This window comes from Microcebus murinus, chromosome 27, assembly GCF_040939455.1.
Source record: "Microcebus murinus isolate Inina chromosome 27, M.murinus_Inina_mat1.0, whole genome shotgun sequence".
Lineage (NCBI taxonomy): Eukaryota > Metazoa > Chordata > Mammalia > Primates > Cheirogaleidae > Microcebus > Microcebus murinus.
In genome coordinates this window covers 15,719,382-15,738,796 of record NC_134130.1, presented here as the reverse complement: position 1 = coordinate 15,738,796, position 19,415 = coordinate 15,719,382, and the positions used below count along the sequence as shown (strand labels likewise).

Here is a 19,415-nt window from a genome sequence, read left to right as displayed (position 1 = left end):
ACAGTTTTATAATAATCCTGAGATTCAGACTGAACTATGGCAAAGCCTCACAATCTTTTAGGTGGATTTTCTTCTACCCAAGATTTTCATTTGTTTTCATTTGTCCTTGGTGTTCAGACAGATTCCTAGCTGGACAGTTGAATGCTCTCATTGTTCTACTGAAGAATATTCTGTTATTCACTATTAACTCACTTTAACTGTATAGGATAGTGTTTAGTGTAACTGAAGACTTCACAGTCCTTGGGTAATGCTTTTGAACTGATTCTTGCTTTCGCTCATTCAACAGCAACACACAAATGCCACTTTCTAAGCAAGGCACCATGCGAAGCCCGGGGATGAAAAGCTGGAAAGTAACGTCGCCCTCATCCATGGGAAGACTCCAGTATGTAGACAGAGATATACAGATCCCTATGATAAGAGCTGTGATAAATTCAAGCTCAGAGAGCTAAACTGTACACACAATAAGTTAATTCTGGCTTATAGGGAGAGCAGCTGGGAAAATTCTGTCTTTTCACTGCAAAAAAATAAGAAGAAAAAATATCTCTATTTAGAGCAGAATTTTCCAGCATTTTGGAGCTGACACGCTAATTTTTGTATCACATTCTTCCAATCAGCCCGAAAAGTCTTATTTATATGTCTAAGAGTTGAAGTGCATTGAAGCTAGTGCTGTTTTGAGACTTTATAACATCTACTGAAATGACCAGAGACTGCAGGGGCAATGTGGAATTGATATGGAATTCAAACTCAGATTACAAAAGGGAAAGAAATAGGCAGTGAGTCGATGACTTTCTTTCTAGTCAATATAGAGGTATTTCTACTAATAGCAAGTGACCGCTTTACTCAGGAAAACTGGACTGTGCCAGCTCCCATTTGCACATCATCTCAAAATTGTGTTGTCATTAGTGTCACCACCACATGAACAACTAATACGTATAAGGCATTAGCCACGTGCCAGGCACTGTGCTATCACAAATATTAACTCATTTAATCCTTACCTCAACATTATATGACAGGTACTATTGTTATCCCCATTTTACAGATAAGAAAACTGAGGCATAGAGAAGTTAAATATTAAATAACTCCTTAACGACTTAATAAGTAGTAGAGCTGGGAAGCAAACCTAGGCAATCTGGCTCTTGCGTCTTAACTCTTAACCATTATACTAAACTGTTCCTCTATGGATTTTGAAAATACAATAAAAGTAAACACTGTAATACAATATTTACCCAAGAGAGTTAATTCTAACAGAAAAAAACTTTAAGTTTATATACAAGAAGCAAGGGATAAATCACCTGTAGGCTCCATAAATCTGTGATGCCCTGTGCAAAGGTGTTCTACTATAAAAATTGACTAGTCCTTTTCCAAAATCTCTCTTATTTTTCCCACCTAAATAAACCCAATTTATAAGATTAAATTTTAAATGGGTTGTTCAGTAAACTTACTTTAAGGATGATGATAAGCAACAATGTCTTTTATGTAATTATCAAAGATGTTGAACCCAGGTTCCGATCAGTATTATATGGGATTCCTCTTTGTTTTATGTTCTTTAGATACATCAGATTCAAACAGTTTCCTATTTATTACTATTCTTTCCAATTGTACACAATTAGATTTTTTTTTTCTTTTGAGACAGTCTTGCTCTGTTGCCCAGACTAGAGTGTCATGGCGTCAGCCTAGCTCACAGCAACCTCAAACTCCTGGGCTCAAGAGATCCTTCTGCCTCAGCCTCCAGAGTAGCTGGGACTACAGGCATGCACCACCATGCCCAGCTAATTTTTTCTCTGTATTTTTAGTTGGCCAATTAATTTCTTTCTATTTTTAGTAGAGACGGGGTCTCGCTCTTGCCCAGGTTGGTTTCGAACTCCTGATCTTGAGCAATCTACCCGCCTCGGCCTCCCAGAGTGCTAGGATTACAGGCATGAGCCACCGTGCCTGGTTCACAATTAGATTTTACTACCTAAATCATGAATATTTCCTAAATGTTTCTCTTCCTTCCCATCTGCAATGAAATTGTTCTATCTCCAGCTATCACCTCACTTCAGTTGTTGCAATCAGCTCCCTTAAATTACTGAGTTCATATTATGTGCCAAGCATTGTGCTAAAAGCACAATATATTTATTTCATTTGATCCTCATTAAAAAGTTCTGAGCAGAGTAGTAGTATCTACACTGAACAGGTAAGTAAAATTTTCAGAAATTAAGTAACCAGTTCAAGGTCATGCTGCTGGTGAGCAGTACAGCTGGGAGAACTCAGGAACATTGCACACACGGACAACCTTTGCCCCAAGCAAATCTTAATTTGCTGTGCGTCTCCTCTGCCCCACATGTATGAATCGATTAATACATGTTCTGTGCTTGACAGGAAAAATGCATAAAGTCCTTCCAACCTACGGTACCATTATGACTTAGCTTTCAATACGGTATCACCCACCCAGAGCTTTTGCCTCATTTCAAAGAAATATGTTCAGAAAAAAAGGAAAGGGCTATACAAAAATTAGAGTACATATCTTTAGATTGGACAGATTGAAAATTAATTCCATTTGGGCTGGGCACAGCAGCTCACACCTATAATCCTAGCACTCTGAAAGACTGAGGTGGGAGGACCCCTTGAGGTCTGGAGTTTGAGACCAGCCTAAGCAAGAGCGAGGCCCTGTCTCTACAAAAAATAGAAAAATTAGCTAGGCATGGTGGCTGGTGTCTGTAGTCCCAGGTACTCGGGAGGCCAAAGCAGGAAGATTGCTTATGCCCAGGAGTTTGAGGTTGCTGTGAGCTATGAGATACCACTACATTCTAGCTAGGGCAACACAATGAGACTGTCTCAAAAAAAAAAAAAATTAATTCCATTTCTTTTCATTTCTTACAGTTATAATATTTAATAAACATTAGCAATGAACCCAAACTGATCTAAATATATTATATATTCAAAGACTGACATTTTAACAAAATAACGTTTTTTCTTGAAAAAATTCTTATGGAATAGCATTAGATGGGAAATACAATGTGATGAGAGAAGGATATTTATGAAAAGTACAGCATATAAAACAAGTGTAATATAACCATTTCTAAAATAAAACTTCCTAAAGGACAACAGCAGCTTTAAAAATCTGATATTGTAATGAAAATTTAATGGGACTTCCAAACAAAGAAGCATTCATCTATTTCAAGACCTTCTCAGAAACAAATCCAAGTATTTGCCTAAGAAGTCTAGTCTAAGAATTTCTGATATTGTTAACTCTGTAATAGTCATCTGTGTGCTTTACTTATATGAATTAGCACAGTTAGTAACTGGTTTCTTTTTTCTTTTTCTTTCTTTCTTTTTTTGGATACAGAGTCTCCCTCTGTCACCCAGGCTAGAGTGTAGTGGCATCATTATAGCTCACTGCAACCTCAAACTCCTGGGTTCAATCAATCCTCCTGCCTCAGCCTCCCAAGTAGCTAGGACTACAGGTGTGAGCCACTATGCCTGACCCAAATTTTTCTATTTTTAGTAGAGATGGGGTCTTATTCTTGCTCGGGCTGGTCTCAAACTCCTGACCTCAAAGGATCCTCCTGCCTCAGTCTCCCAGAGTGCCAGGATTACAGGCATGAGCCACCACACCAAACCTGTTACTGTTTCTAAAAGTCAAAAAAAGAGATTGTGAAAAGATAAAAAAAGGAAAGCCTAAGAAATGAATAATAACTTCTAAAGGGAAGCATAACAATTTGTATTACTCCATACATTCCAGACTGCTTCATTTTTTTTCTTTAACTACAAGTTCAGTATGATCAAAATACAGCAACACCAACAATTTTCATACTAAAATAAAATACTTCTATGCATACAAAATGACAGACAGTAGGCAGGTTTCTGTAATAATCTTCCACAAAGAAAGATATAAAATAAGGGAACAAAAAAAGAATAGCTTTCATCTCCTGTGGTTTTCATGTCAAATTCCCTTCCATCTTTTTTTCTCTCTAACCTTCATTCTTTGATATTGGGCAAAAGGAAAAAAATTTTAAATTAAAGAGAAAAGACTACATGTGGGGTTTTTGTTTTGTTTTGTTTTGTTTCTTAAGAGAATCCACTACGCACCCATATTTCAAGACTCATCTTGCCACAAACTCTATAAAGCTTCTTCATGATGACCTTGTCCCAAAGCAGAACCTGAGTTCCCTCGTATTGTGTCTCTTTCCAGTCATGTACTTCTGTCTTAAATGATACAACAGACGACTACATTAATTTATTCCATCTCTCTCCACTGGAAGTTCCTTGTGGATATGGGACATTTCTTATTCCTTTGTGATTCCTTGGGACCTTGTACAGAGTTTGAAAGGGACTTCATAAACAGATATGTGTTGAAAGAAAAAAAATGAATAAATTATAGGTATGTCTTCCCCTAATTAAGGCCACAGTATTAATATTATTCTTACAAAGTTGAAATTTAAAAATCAAAACTATAATGAAGGAAATTGCTTGTAAATTAGCTCTCAAAATGAAAAATCAGCAATATTGAGTAGAAGGAACACATTTTCCACTGCCAATTCTCAAGATATGATAATTGCTGGTCACCCAGATGGTTGAAGCATGTTTACTTTCACATCACACACTTAATCTCTCCAACACTCCAGGGGAGCCTAAACTACAGTTTACATTACAGTGAATTCCTTGAGAATTTACTCTGGTGTGTTATTATACAAGCAACATTATAGCAAGAACCATGCACCAGGTTTTTATGCCCAATATTCCAGCCCATATTCCATTACATCCTGTGGGCCCAGCATGATTCATTTATAATGCAATACCAGTCTCTCATTTTGTATAAATCAGTAGTTTTCACATCTGAGAGCTACCTGGTTAGTTTTCAGGAAGTTTCATTTCATTTTGTTTTGTTTGGGATATATCTAGTGCTCCTCTGTTTTTCAAATGGCAACCCTAAGTAACGTTTTTATATATGCCTTATCCTTTCTTGCGTTTTGACTTTTATCCCCACAATTCTAAAAGAGATCTCTCAAACTCACCAATTAACTTTCCACATTTTATTTTCAGTCCCATGTTTAGACTTCACAGCAGCATTTTGCATTTCTCCTTTTAGCTTCTGCGACACCAAGTGATCCTGGTTCTCTTTCCACTTCTGTCTGGCCTCTCCTGCCCAGTCCTCTTTGACACTGGTGTGCCTGTTCCCAAGGTTCTGTCCTTGTCCCATTGTCTTCTCTGTCTACTCTTAGCCAATGCAATCTGGCTCCATCACCTCTACTCAACTGAGTCCTGCATCTAAAGAGCCTGCCCTGAGCCCCACACAAGATGTCACTCTGCTTTTCCAATTGTCTTTTATGTCCACCTGGGGGACCTTTGGACTCCTCAAATGCAAAATTTTGAAACAGAATTTATCTTATCCTCAGATTAAATACAGTATATTTCCTGTCTCTGAGGTTCCAATCTTATTATTATAAAGTTTGACTACTTCCTTTCTTCCTTGTCTATTCTGCAGTGTATCCTGCATCCATTCTTTCTTCTGATTCCACTTACTTCCATCTCAATTTAGATCTTCAATTCCATTCACCTGGACAATTGTAAAATTCCAAGTGAATTAGCTTCCAGCCTTTTTCCTTTCCAATGCATTAAACATACTGATCTTATATTAATCTTCCTTTAGGACATCTCTGATTATTTATTTCCACTGTACACAAAGCCATCAAGGGATAGAATGCAAAAACTTTAGCATTCAGGGTTCTCTGCAATCGTCTACCACTTTTCCAACCTATTTCCTTCTGTTCCCTGGAGGTATCTGGCATTACAGCAACACTGACTTACTAAATCTTTGTGCTTGCTCCAAGTGAAGATGTTTATCTTTGCACTGCTAGCACCAAGAACATTGCCTAGCACATGAAAGTGCTCAATAAATATATGCTAAAAGAGTAAATGATAGAATACAAGAATCTTTTATCCTGAAAATACATCTACTGTATTTTATAGGGATGAGGTAGACGTTACTGTAAAGTTTACTAAATCCAGAAAGTAAAGTAAGCCAAAGTAGTAATGGGAATGGAAGCTACTAAGGAAGCCCCAAGAGGACCCTTCCCCTAAAATGATTATTAGCTCTGTTGGAAAGCACATGAGTTTTCGAGACTTAAAGCAAAAGGGCAAATGGTAACTTGCCAAAGAAGCTCCCAGTACTACACATTTTTTAGAAGAAATTCAGTTCCTGCTGTTCTTTATTAATTTAAAAATGGGTGTCACCTATCAGAGTCATTTGTCAAGGGCTGAACAGTTGCAGCATGACAAATTTGAACCTTTCACTGTGAATCAAATGCATAATTAACACACCAGCTAAAGGATGCGGAATGTTCAACCCCAAAAGATTCTGGTACCAAAAGAGAAAAGAAAAGAAATCTTACTTGGTAAATTAAAACATATGTTGCATGTTTGACTCTCAACATCCATAAAACTGAATGAATAGGTGCCAATTTGTCTAGTAATGATGATAAAGTTGGAAGAACAGTGGGGAAAATCCACCCTTAAATGATTATATTCCAAATAATTTCTTTCTCATCTTTGCTTTGAGCTATGTTTTGTGATGAGATCTTTATAGTAGGATTTGAATTATTTAACATTAAAAATATTAAAAATAAATAGAAAAGCTCTACAGATTGTTCTCTAATTGGCACTTCAATTCTGTCACTATAATAAGGAGCCAATCTTATACTCGGTCCTATGCTTAACTGTTGGGAATTACTCCTTGACGGGTAATTATAAATATCCATCACCTACACCTGGATATTCAAGTAAAACTCTAGTTAATCTTCTTGGAAGAGTCTCTTCTTGCTCACAGGAGCCTAGACCAGCCACCTTCGCAAGGCATCAGTCTCCCTTTACACACCTTTAGAGTTGGTTGAGCAGCACTTGCAAGTGCCTATGGCATTATCAAAATACCTCAGATAAGTTCCCTGACAGTGTGCTGTATCCAACAGTGTGCTCCAGTGCACGAAGGGGAGGGAGACAAGGAAAGAGTCAACAGATAGCAAATAGTAGGACACCTGCTGTCACCTAGTCTGTGTGGGACCCTCTTTTTTTTTTTTTTTTAAGACAGAGTCTCACTCTGTTGCCCCAGCTAGAGTGCTGTAGCATCAGCCTAGCTCACAGCAACCTCAAACTCCTGGGCTCAAGAGATCCTCCTGCCTCAGCCTCCTGAGTAGCTGGGACTACAGGCATGCCACTGTGCCCGGTTAATTTTTTCTATATATTTTTAGTTGGCCAATTAATTTCTTTTCTATTTTTAGTAGAGACGGGGTCTCGCTCTTGCTCAGGCTGGTCTTGAACTCCTGACCTTGAGTGATCCTCCTGCCTCGGCCTCCCAGAAGGCTAGGATTACAGGTGTGAGCCACCATGCCTGGCCTGTGTGGGATCCTTCTACTCAGAATGCAAGTATAGTGAGGGCAGAATATGGACCTGCCAATCAACCACCCCATGTGTGGGCAAAATGGCAAATGCTCCAAGAAGCTAGTGGAGAAGCAACATTCAAGTAATCCAAGAGCCATGGCTGAATCCCAGCCCTCAACAATGCTACTGTTAGCATTCATGCTGTGGCATTATTCTTTCTTTTGGTTAAAAACAAAACAAAACAAAACTCCCTCTTTGAAGGTAGCACCATATACAAGAAGCCTTAGGATTATAAAGCTTTTTGACAGAGCAAAGCAATAATGGTGTCTGTACCTAAAACACAGAAATTTAACCACTCTACTCATCTGCAAGCTCATACTGCCTCCAGTCCCCGCCTAAGTGGCACCAGGCATGGAAACACCACTCCCTAACCTGTGCCTTGAAATTCAACTGCCTTCTCTGAAGCAATCCGCGTACCATAACTGCCTGAAAGAAGCGAACTCTCTAACTTATGTGCACGCATCAGAAAATAGATTCATCTATAATGTGCGTGATCCTTGTTTCACATTCAGTGGTCCTCTGCTCTATTGGAACATTTCAGGTTTATTAAGAACATTTAATACACTACTGAATGATCTGCTTACTATACACTGAGGAAGGTATATTACTTTTATTTTGCTTCCTGTATTTTAATAAGCTCTGTTATTAAATACAGACATTTAAGTACATACATTAGGATGTATATTCCTAAAAGATTTATTGCTCTTTGCATAATATGCCCCACCTGTACTTTTTCTTGAATAATTAGAATTCCCATAATATTTAAAAATCGGGTCAAATAGCTGCAGTGGACTAAGATATACACTATTCTGTGATTATTATTTAAGCCTCATTCTAAACACTATTCGTATCATTATATTTTTAAAAAAACAACACACAATTTGACTGGCATCCAAAAGTTAGTACAAAAGTTATTTAATACTCTGAAGCTTCTGTGGTAATGAGTGGACTCTGAGTTTCCTTTTTCATTCAGAATATTTAATACATTCTTAAAATATATAAAAAATATATACACATATATTTAAAACTTCAAATAAGATTTCAAAATTAATCAACACATACAGAAAAGTTTACTTTATGCTGCTCTTATTAAGCAAATGCTTTGAAGTTTTAATCTTATCAATCTTGTCTAATACTTGAGAAAGTTGGCACGGTTTAGAGGCTGTGCTGAATTCATCTCTAAAAAGCATCTTATATAGTGCCCTTCACAGGTGTTTATAAAAAACACCGTCCTGCACGTACAAAGAGAGTATGATTGATAAGCTAGAAAAGACACCTTTAAAAGAAAATGTTTACTCTTAGTTACTAACTCATAAAAATGCCTATTACAGGCATTTAGGGCAAGGCTTCATATTATGAAATTTAGCTAAAATGTCAAAGATATTTTATGTAATCCATAATTGTCAAAGTTACTGGTAATAACTGTGGCTTTTGTTTTCTAGATTTTGTAACCTCATCATTCTCTATGTTTCAAAAATATGTATTGTTAATTTTTCTTTCTAATCTACCTAGGTATACAATTAATTTGAAGGTCCAAAATGAGAATTTTATGCAAATAAAAGTAAATGAAAATATCTTTTATTTTCTCAGCTTCATGACTCTACACTTCTAATATCATTAGATGACAAAAATAATTCTGAATTTGTGAAGAATTAGAGCAATTATGGCTCCTCAATGAGGAGCAGGTGTGGGGGCAGATGTAGGGTCTGATGCCAATTGAACTGAGGTTCAAACCAGTGGTTCTGAGATTAGTTTTGTTTTTAAATAAGCAATTTTTTCATTATAAATTGGTAACTTATAATTGTATACATTTATGAGGTACAAAGCGATGTTATAAATTATGAATCTGACTATACTAAAATGGTTGATTTATTTTTCTGCCTCCCCCACAAATCTGTGAGCTTCTAGAGACAGGGACCTCATCCCATTCAACTTCATCTCATGAAACTTAACAGAGTGCTATGAAGTAGACATTCCATCAGTGTTGATGAATGAATGATCACTATACATTTATCAATATTCATTAAGAACCAGGTAGTATTCCAGGCCCTGAATTTATACAAGTAAATGAGACAATTTCCCAGCTTTCATGGGGTTTACATTAGAATGGAAGAAACACTCTTCTCTGTGGTGCCACACATACCGTGTTTCCCCGAAAATAAGACCTACTCATAAAATAAGCTCTAGCAGGATTTCTAAGCATTTGTGCGACATAAGCCCTACCCCGAAAATAAGACCTAGTGACGGGCGTGGCTACACAGCGCATCTGCACAACCCGTGCATTTCATCGCGGAGCGGTAAAGAAGACAAGCAGCCCTTCTCATCTGCCCCATGAGAGCTCTATTGCTCGACATGAGAGATGGGGGCCAATGGTTCTAAACGAAATAAGAGTCGCAAGAAATTCAGGATGGAATCTGGGGTTTGCAGAGTTATGATGATATTCCAGAAGAAGATGACTTAACTATATTTGAATAATGTAGATTGTTGCACCATACTTAAAAAAAATAACACATCCCCTGAAAAGAAGCCCTACGGTGTCTTCTTGAGGAAAAATAAATATAAGACCCTGTCTTACTTTTGGGGAAACACAGTAACCCCTAACATGAGACCACTGGTGATTTTGGCAAGAGAATGATGGGGCCAGTAACCTAACTGAGTAGGAGAGTGAAGACAGTGACTATAGAGGACTCTTTCAAGCAATTTTCCCCTGGGGAATTCTAGTTTTAATACTGTGATGCCTTTTTCTCTTAAAAATCAACCACATACAGCCAAGAGAAAGAAGCGGAAATATAAACATCATCTTTGCCTAATTCGTTCACTCTTTATTAGTAAAAAGTTTCAGAGAGAACTGAAAAAGGAGCTACACCTACACATGACAAGCTCATGAGGAAGAGGGCTGGATAAGCACAGTGGGACACTTGGAAAGAGGATTAATAGTTGAAAAACATCTCAAACAAAAGAAGACAGGAAATGAAAAGAGTCATAACATCCTAGGAAAAAATGACACGGAACAATCAAAGTAGAGACATAACCTAATAAGGTCACAGATAATGCTCTGGTACAGCATACGTTTAGTCATCCTCACAGAAAGACCAGGTCATTTCCAATGAAATGACTTTAATTGATTTTAGACTTTAATTTGATTTTAATTGATTTCTAATCTCTGATCTTGAATTTCTTTTCCAGAATGCCTATCTCACAGGACGTCAGGAAGGTGTATGGCAATACCTGTATTTAATAAGTATGAGTTTCTCTTCCCTTCCCAGGCGTCCTCAAACTACGGCCCGCAGGCCACATGTGGATGTTTTTGCCCATTTGTTTTTTTACTTCAAAATAAGATATGTGCAGTGTGCATATGAATTTGTTCATAGTTTTTCTGAAAGTATAGTCTGGCCCTCCAACAGTTTGAGGGACAGTGAACTGGCCCCCTGCTTAAAAAGTTTGAGGACCCCTGCTACACTAAGTGGAAGATTGAAAAGTGCTCGGAAGTAACTTCTTACATAAGCCTGTACTGATTTGATTCACTCTGTTCTTTCATAAAAAATACAAAAGCCAACTTCACCTTGGGTCCATTCGAATGATTATAAGTGATGAGGTTAGATCAACTTGAGGCATTTAGGACAGTTACATCTACTACATAACTTATTTGAGCGTATTTTTGAAGTATAATTGCTAAATAGATATTTTTTCAGAGTTAATTAAAGTAACATAAATATGAAGTGCTACAAATTCTGCAAGAAGTTTGAGTTTACAAAATTCATGACATTTCTATTTCATAATATAGTATATATATAAAATTGTAAAATGTTTCTATTTCAGAATTAATTAAAGTTATTTCTTAAGTAAAATTACTTTTGTTCTAGATAGAGTTTAAGTTCAAAATAGTATATTTAAACTATAAAAATCATAGGGAGCTAATATTACATAATTCCTTCTTTAGCAGGCCTTTGATAATTTATTCATGAATCTTTAATCCAAATTTCTGTCTTCTACTATTTCCTTTTTAGCAGGTTTTATTTTTCTTCTACATTCTACCTTCACATAAAAAATTTTTTGCTTTGGTACATGACTTTTCATCTTAATTAAACATAGAGGAGGGCATCTGTCATCAGTCATTCTATTGCATTCATCAAAAAGTCAAAAAGCTGTTAGGAAACCATGAAAGTGTTTTCAGAAATTAAATTTAAAATATACAGTTCTAGAACTCATATAAACCAGAACTAAACATAATGCTTGCAAGTGCTGAAATGTAGTTATATTATGTCTAAATGTCTTATTAAAGATAATATACTTGTAAGTAAGTGTTATTTAAAAAAAAAACATTCTTTATTACTTAGGTTTCACACACTTACATCTTGATCAGAATACCAAGTGGAACATTATCAGTTTAAAATTCCACTTGAAAATTCATTTTCTGAATGAATATCATTGAGAACTATAGTAGCAATGATATGATGACACAATTTGGATCAAAAATAAACAAATGGGATCTGATCAAATTAAAAAGCTTCTGCACAGCCAAGGAAACTATCATTAGAGCAAATAGACAACCCACAGAATGGGAGAAAATATTTGCTCCCTACACTTTTTTTTTTTATGCAACAAATTTTATTTAGCATAGCCAACATTCAGCACAAAAAGGTTACAGAGGATAGAAAGTGCATTAATAAAAGCCAGTCTTTACCAAAAGAAAACAGAAAATATATTACTGATTCAAAATATTTTATACTTGAATGATAAACTGCAATAACTTATTCTGGGCACTTACTAATAAGAGAACAAAAGAGAAGAAAAGAATGTTTTAAGACGAGCTCAATCTCCAGCTGATTATCAGAGAAGTCAGTAGAGGTCACTGAGACCGGCAGTCTTTCTTGCTTTTTGCATTGGTGCCCTCGGCTGGAACTGTTTACGGGACAGAGGACGTGCATGCTTCAGGAAGACATCCGGGTCTATTACTCCTCGCCTTAAGGCTTCTCCTAGGTAAAAGATAGTGTCTTCAATAGCATTTTCTTCTGCATACAGATTTAAAATCTGTTTATATAGTGGGGCTGTAGGAATAACTTCATCAATATCATTGTTTTCAGACTGATTTTCCATTTTCTCCAGAGCAGAACTGAGTTCTTCATCCTTCTTTTTCAAAAGTTCTATGTTTTTATCAACCTCAGCTACTTCTTGATCTAAACAAGTAACCATCTCTTCCAGTTTCTGGTGACTTTTCTTCAGGTCTTCCTCTGTTCGTTTCAAGGCATTGAGCTCTGCCTGTGCACGATCCATTTCCTCCTTCACCCGCCATCTCAGTTTGTCACTGACTGCTGAGATAAGAGAAGCTCGGATGGTGTCCTCGCTGATTGTGCCATCTCTACTGGGACCAACAGTGGTCACAGGAGGCTTGGAAGGGTACTGGGAACTTGTTGTGGCAGGATATGGACCACCAGGTGGGTAAGGACAACCTGGGTAACCACTGGGATTGGGAGGGTATCCAGATGGGTATGCAGAGATTCCACTTGGCATGCCTGCATGTAGGAAGTATTTGGTGACCCTGTTGCCTGGTATGGTGGATAGGATGCTGAAGTAGTAGGACGAGAAAAGACTGGAGGTTCATCTCCAAATACCACAATCATGACCTGAATAAGTCCCAATAAGTCTGTCTGTGGATGTTTCCATTCATGTAGGTAAGGAAGATATATCTTCCCATTTGTGTCAAAATGCTTTCCTGTTTTAATAGTCATTGAACTAGTAGGCTTAACAAAACTGATAGGGGGGTTATATGGGTATATGTCCAGCAGCCATAGGCATATTGGAATATTATATGTATTACCTCTATAAGGCATAGGAATTGTTCCAGTGAAGTTCATTAATTCCCTGGAATTAAAAACATATAAATCCAATACAGGTTTGAGATCTTTGTATAGAGTAATAACATTGACAGTTTCACGTACAGTTAGGTCTCTGTGTTTGTACTTGGACACCATTTTCTTGAGCTGGCTCTCCGACACCGCCAAGATGGCCGCCTCGAGACTCTCGTCCCCGCAGGCAGAGGGTCAGCCACTCCAGGGCTGCCCTAGGCCACCCCACACAATCGCACACCAAGTGGCCAGCTCCCCACCCCCCCACCCCCGCCTCTCCTCTCTACACTTCTGATGAAGGTCTAATAACAAGAATTTATCTAGAACTCAAAAGAATTAACAAGAAAAAATCAAACAAACCCCATCAAGAAATGGGCAATGGAAATGAACAGAAACTTCTCCAAAGAAGACAGAATAATGGCCTGCAAACATATAAAAAAATGTTCAACATCTCTAGTCATCAGAGAAATGCAAATCAAAACTACAATGAGATACCACCTAACCCCAGTGAGAATGGCCTGTATCAAGAAATCCCAAAACAACAAATGCTGGCGAGGATGTGGAGAGACAGGAACACTCTTACACTGCTGGTGGGACTGCAAACTAGTGCAACCTTTGTAGAAAAGAATTTGGAGATACCTCAAACAGCTAAAAATAGAAATACCATTCGACCTAGCAATAACATTGTTAGGCATCTACCCAAAAGAGCATAAGACATTCTATGATAAAGACATCTGCACCCGAATGCTTATGGCAGCACAATTCACTATTGCAAGGACATGGAAACAACCCAAGTGCCCATCAATTCATGAGTGGATTATTAAAATTTGCTATATGTTCACAATGGAATATTACTCAATTCTAAGAAACAACAGCGAGCTAGCACCGCTTATACTATCCTGGATTAAGCTTAAGCCCATTATCCAAAGTGAGGTGACACAAGATCAGGAAAATGGGCTCCACATGTACTCGCCATCAAATTGGTACTGACTGATTACTACTCAAATGATAGTAGTGCTCACCAGGGAGTCGGGGTGGGGGACCCATGTCTTAGGGATGTGGTGAGCATTGTGAAGGGGAAGGGCATACTTATAACCAACCCTTCCTAGGGAGAGGCAAAGATATAAAATGTAACCAAAATGTCAAAATAAAACCCAACTTTTATCAGGTGTTGGGCAGGTGGGGGGGGATGGGTGTATACTTACGTGATGAGTGTGATGTGCACCACCTGGAGGATGGACGTGCTAGAAGCTCTGACGGGGGGAGGGGTAGCAAGGGCAATATATGTAACCTTAACAATATTTGTACCCCCATAATATGATGAAACTAAAAAAAGAAACAATTGGGGAAATTGTATTTTGGACTCAACATTAGTTACTGACATCTTGAAGGGATGAATATGCACCCAAAGTTAAATCCAGGTTGCTAATATTTGCAGCCTGGATTGAACAAAGAGAACAGTTTTCAAAATGAAACATTCTGAGCAAGGACCTCTCCTCAGCACAGCTTATATTTTTTATCTACAGGAACAGAATCTAAATGTGCAGGCTTATTTCTTTTTTCACCCACTGTGAAGGGCAAAACACAAATTTGGCAACACCTCCTGGAAGAAACAGAATCATATAAGTGGCTGGAAAGGAAGTTAGTGGAAGCAGTTTTTGAAATGCTTCAGAATAAAGTCCAGTCAACAGACTGGCATCCAAAGGCTTCTATAATCTGACCACAACCTTTATGTCTAATTCATTTGCTTTGATTCTTCTTCCTGTAATCCCTTAACCACCGTTAGACTGGTCTCCCTACTCCTCCAAAAGGCATTTGCATTTGTGCTCATAAATACCCTCTCTCTTCTCTTTGTCTCGACAAATCCTGTCACTATTTAGGATGCAACTCAAATTCATTTTACTAAGTCTTCCTCAGTCCAAAGTATTCCTTTACTCTCAAAAACCACGACAGAAATTGTCTATACAATTTATTTCTCAATCACCCTGCATTGCTTTCTGAGATGTCCTATGTTGTTGCTTAAACAGTAATCTTCATCCAAATTGTTTGTGTGTGTCTATCTAGACTTTTATGCACACACACAGCACTTAAGTTCACCATGCATGACAACAGTGTTCAAGAACACATATCACCTCCTGAGAGTTCTCCTAGAAGTCAGCTAAAGCATTTCCAACACAGTTCTTCCCTCCCTTGCTTACTAGTAAAGTAATGGCTCACATGTCTGACTAATAAGTCTTTGGGTGGAAGAAAGCCCTGCACAACACAGCTCTCCTTAACACCAGCCTCAGAGGGAATCCGCCTTAATCTGAAATGGGCCAGGACACATCAGCACTTACTTTGAAGAGTCTGGCTGCTCTGCATAAACACACAAGTGCAGGAGCAAGTTTTCCAAGATTGGTTGAGATGTGAGCCACCACTGTATACCTCAGACCAGAACCAAGCACAAAGCTAAGATACAGACTTTTAAAACATTGATGACATGTCAGTCAGGAGCAATGGATAGTAGCCCAAGGAAACAGTAATGTGACACTGAGCTTTTCACCCTGAGGTGACAGGCTAAGACTCAGCTTGGGATCATGAGAAATTTATAGCACTCTAATGCAAGAAAGAAAGCTACCTGTGATCCAGGGAAAGTGACCGTAAGTCAAAGGCCACTACCACTGGTCCCCAGTGAGATCTGGAACAGGCACACAGACTGCAAAGAAGTTAAAACACACACACACACACACACACACATACACACACACACACATGCATGCACGCACTCGTACCACACACATCACCCAGAGCAATCAATATCACTCAATGACATTGTCAACCAATGTCACTCTACCCAGAGCAATCAATAGACTTCCTGTGGGGCAACCCTCAAGATCCACTCCCTTACCTTTTTACTCTCTTAGAAGCTACCTTGAATCTTGGATACTTGGACTAAATTATGGATTCAACAAAACTGCTAAATGTGCTTGTCTTACTGTTAACCAAAAAGAAAGTGTGAACTTGATAAATGTGAAGATAAGCAACATTGCCTATAAAACTACTCTAGGACCCCCTGTATACATAGCACTTTTATTTCTTCCCATGACTTCTTGGAGGTGCTACATGGAGTAAAAATGAGCTCATAACTTGGCACGAGAAGATCTAGTTTGAGTCTGAGACCTGGAGCGATTCCATCTGCGTGAGCCTCAGACTCCTCATCTATAAAACCAGGAAGAAAATAACCTATGTTCCTATGAGATTGTGAGGATTGAAAGTTAAAGGAACTATTGTTAGTGAAAAAAATTAACTCTGTCAACCACCTAACAAAATAAGGTAAAATTACAGTCACCTCTTTACCCTCTCAGGGAAAGGTGACACTGAACATTGGTTGGATTTCCTACTCCAGTCCCGAACAAAACAAGTTTTAAACTCTAATGATCTTCCAAACACAAGTGGAACTCAAATGATAAATTAAAAGGGAACTATCAGACATGACTTTAATGGTGCCTTGACAAACATAAACTAAAACTAAAAATCACATTCTCTCTGCCCTCTGATTTAGTCTAAGGTGGTGTTCCTAACACATTTGTAATTACAACTAAAAATGCTTCAACATCTCTACTAATTTAATCCTTCCTCTTAAAAAGTACAGATAGTCAAAAAGTAGGTTTAAAAATAAAATGCTATGTTTCACTGAAAATCACTGACATGAGAAAAAGAAAAAAGAAATAAAATAAAATGCTGTGGTCTAAGGATTAAGAAAAATTTCAGAACTAATGGCAACCCTATAAAGTAGTATCTGAGACAAAACATGGGATCAACATTTTTAAAAGCATATTTTGCACTAATTCTTAATGCAATTTGGATAACAACCTTTTGGTCACTTCAAAATTATCATCAAAAGCCTTTTCCTTTTTCTAAATTCATAGTGATTTAGTATTTCTTGCTACAAAAATGTTTTAACCATTTAGAAATCTAGTTGGAAAATATTCATAAGAAATCAAAGAAACTTTAATTTCCAAGGTCCTGTTTACTATTATTATGTGACTAGTCAAATTCAGCACAGTGCCTGGAAAACAACAGAGCTTCAATAAATGTGTGCTGAATGAATGAAACAATAAATGAATGAGTGAATGAATGATGACTAAAGCTTGTCTTCCAGGGTTTTGTAAAACTTTTCTGCATTTATAAAATAACCTTCCAGTGAGACAGTGGGCTCTTCCTTTCTCCACTGAGAACGGCATAAAAGTGAAAAAGGAAATCCATCCAAACCACAGACATGTGATGGAGAAGAGATAGCGTTCGGGGCTGACTAGTCAAAAAATCTTCGTTCAGGTCCTGCCAGAAGAACTGAGGTTTCACAAGGCAAACCATCGAATTTGGTTTTCCTCATTTCCATTACATTTGCTTGGCACAGACACTGAGCCCCATCAGAAGAGAACCATTAACTACTCACCATAATCCTCTCAAATACTCAAGTTCACTTTGTATCATGAATTTTTTTTTTACTTTCCTTCTTTTTAAAAAAAAAAGCTTTAAAAACAATTCCTCAAAGAAAATATGTGGTTTTATATTTGCTAACTTAGGAATGAATCTTCTGCTCCTTTTCTTGTCACTATAACTTTCTTTTGGACTTAGCTTGATTCATATTCGTACCTAGTACTTGACATAAGGTTCTTATGTATGGTAGCTGACTATCAATTTAATCAAATCATTTATATCACAGAGCATTCAAATGCTACATTTTGGCAATATACTTCATTCCACATGTCTGAACACTTTAGGATTTCAGACATTCATCAGTGGAAATGTGGCTTGTTGATGATTAGTTTGCAAATCCTCCTTCAAAAGTCAAAATAAGCCTTTCTTTATGTCATCTGATGAGATACAAAGACTACGTGTGAAAGCAGATTTTTCCAAAATTATTATACAGAAGATAGAATCTTCTAATAATTAGACAAGAACAAATCAGCTGAAATATATACTAATCATGCATTTGAATCATCAGTCTACATTTCTTCCTTGTCAAATTGTTTCAGGTTTTTAAAAGAATACCATTAATTTTATTCTACTCCCATATAACCAACCACCATTTGCTGTTAATGTGGTAAAACATTATCCAAAATAAACTGTTTGCTGTGTGAATATTGTTACAATATACTGGAAATCTAAAAGCACATGTAACAAAATAATATTCAAGCTAATGAATTAAAATTTCAGATATTCCTCAAATCCTAATTCTTTCAATGATAATGAATAGACATATACCATTATATTGATACCAAATAATAAATGGTTGCAGTATGCCACGAAAATCCATTCCATTTTATGTCTGTCATAACACCAAAGACATACTTTCTAAGGACTCAGCTTCCATTAGAACAAAGTAGATGATATACATAACTCTCTTTTAAAATATGCTAGTGGTTTTTTTAACCTAGAAATAGTAAAAATTTGGTGTTCAGACAGGCTTTGGAGAACAAAAGAAACTCACCCCACTATTCTTCTGAGGAGGCAGGCATAAAGGTGAAAAAGCAAAATGCCAGGAACTGGGTAGAGACTGCGGCTTCTCTCTTGACCTATCTGCTCAAGTGCCCGTTACCAGAGAGTAGCGCACATTGCAGCTGGTATGTCCAGGCCCGAAGGCTGCATATCGAGAGATCATACAGAGACAATGCACAGCACTCGTTCTTCTCTTGGGAATGCTAAACCAAACCTTACTCTGAAACCAGCCCTTCTGAAAAGTTTCTGAAAGTACTATTCTCGATAAGACAACAGTAAAATGAACAATGATGGGGTAGGAGACCAGGGTATTTGTATAATAAAAATAAGGCCTAGCTGGATTTAATAAGGTGATCACCTTATTTCCTAGAGGCTCTTATCTAGAAAATGAGAGAAGAGATCGAGTTGTCATTATTAACCCTGGAAGGGCAAAGAACTAATCATGTAAGGGTAGCAAGAGAAATTGCTTAGTCTGTGCATACCCAAAGATTGGGATTTGTGCAGAAGTTGGAGATGAATTCACTGAGTGGAGGTTTAGGAAACTGAAGTGGACTGAAAGTGTTTGGAATTGAAATGAAGGGTTAGACAGCTACACAAAAAGCATTGGTGACATGAGAGCCAAATGAACATTGTCATTATCCTTGAAAATTAATGCATTTTTTGCATGCATAG

The 19,415-nt window shown here is 37.4% G+C and overlaps 1 protein-coding gene and 1 pseudogene across 1 annotated transcript in view; both read right to left on the bottom strand.

The window, feature by feature from the left end:
- Positions 1-19,415, bottom strand: part of COL25A1 (collagen type XXV alpha 1 chain) — a 393,583-nt gene that overhangs the window by 215,980 nt on the left and 158,188 nt on the right. The window lies entirely within an intron of this gene.
- On the bottom strand, positions 12,022-13,522 carry LOC105872318 (tumor susceptibility gene 101 protein pseudogene; annotated as a pseudogene).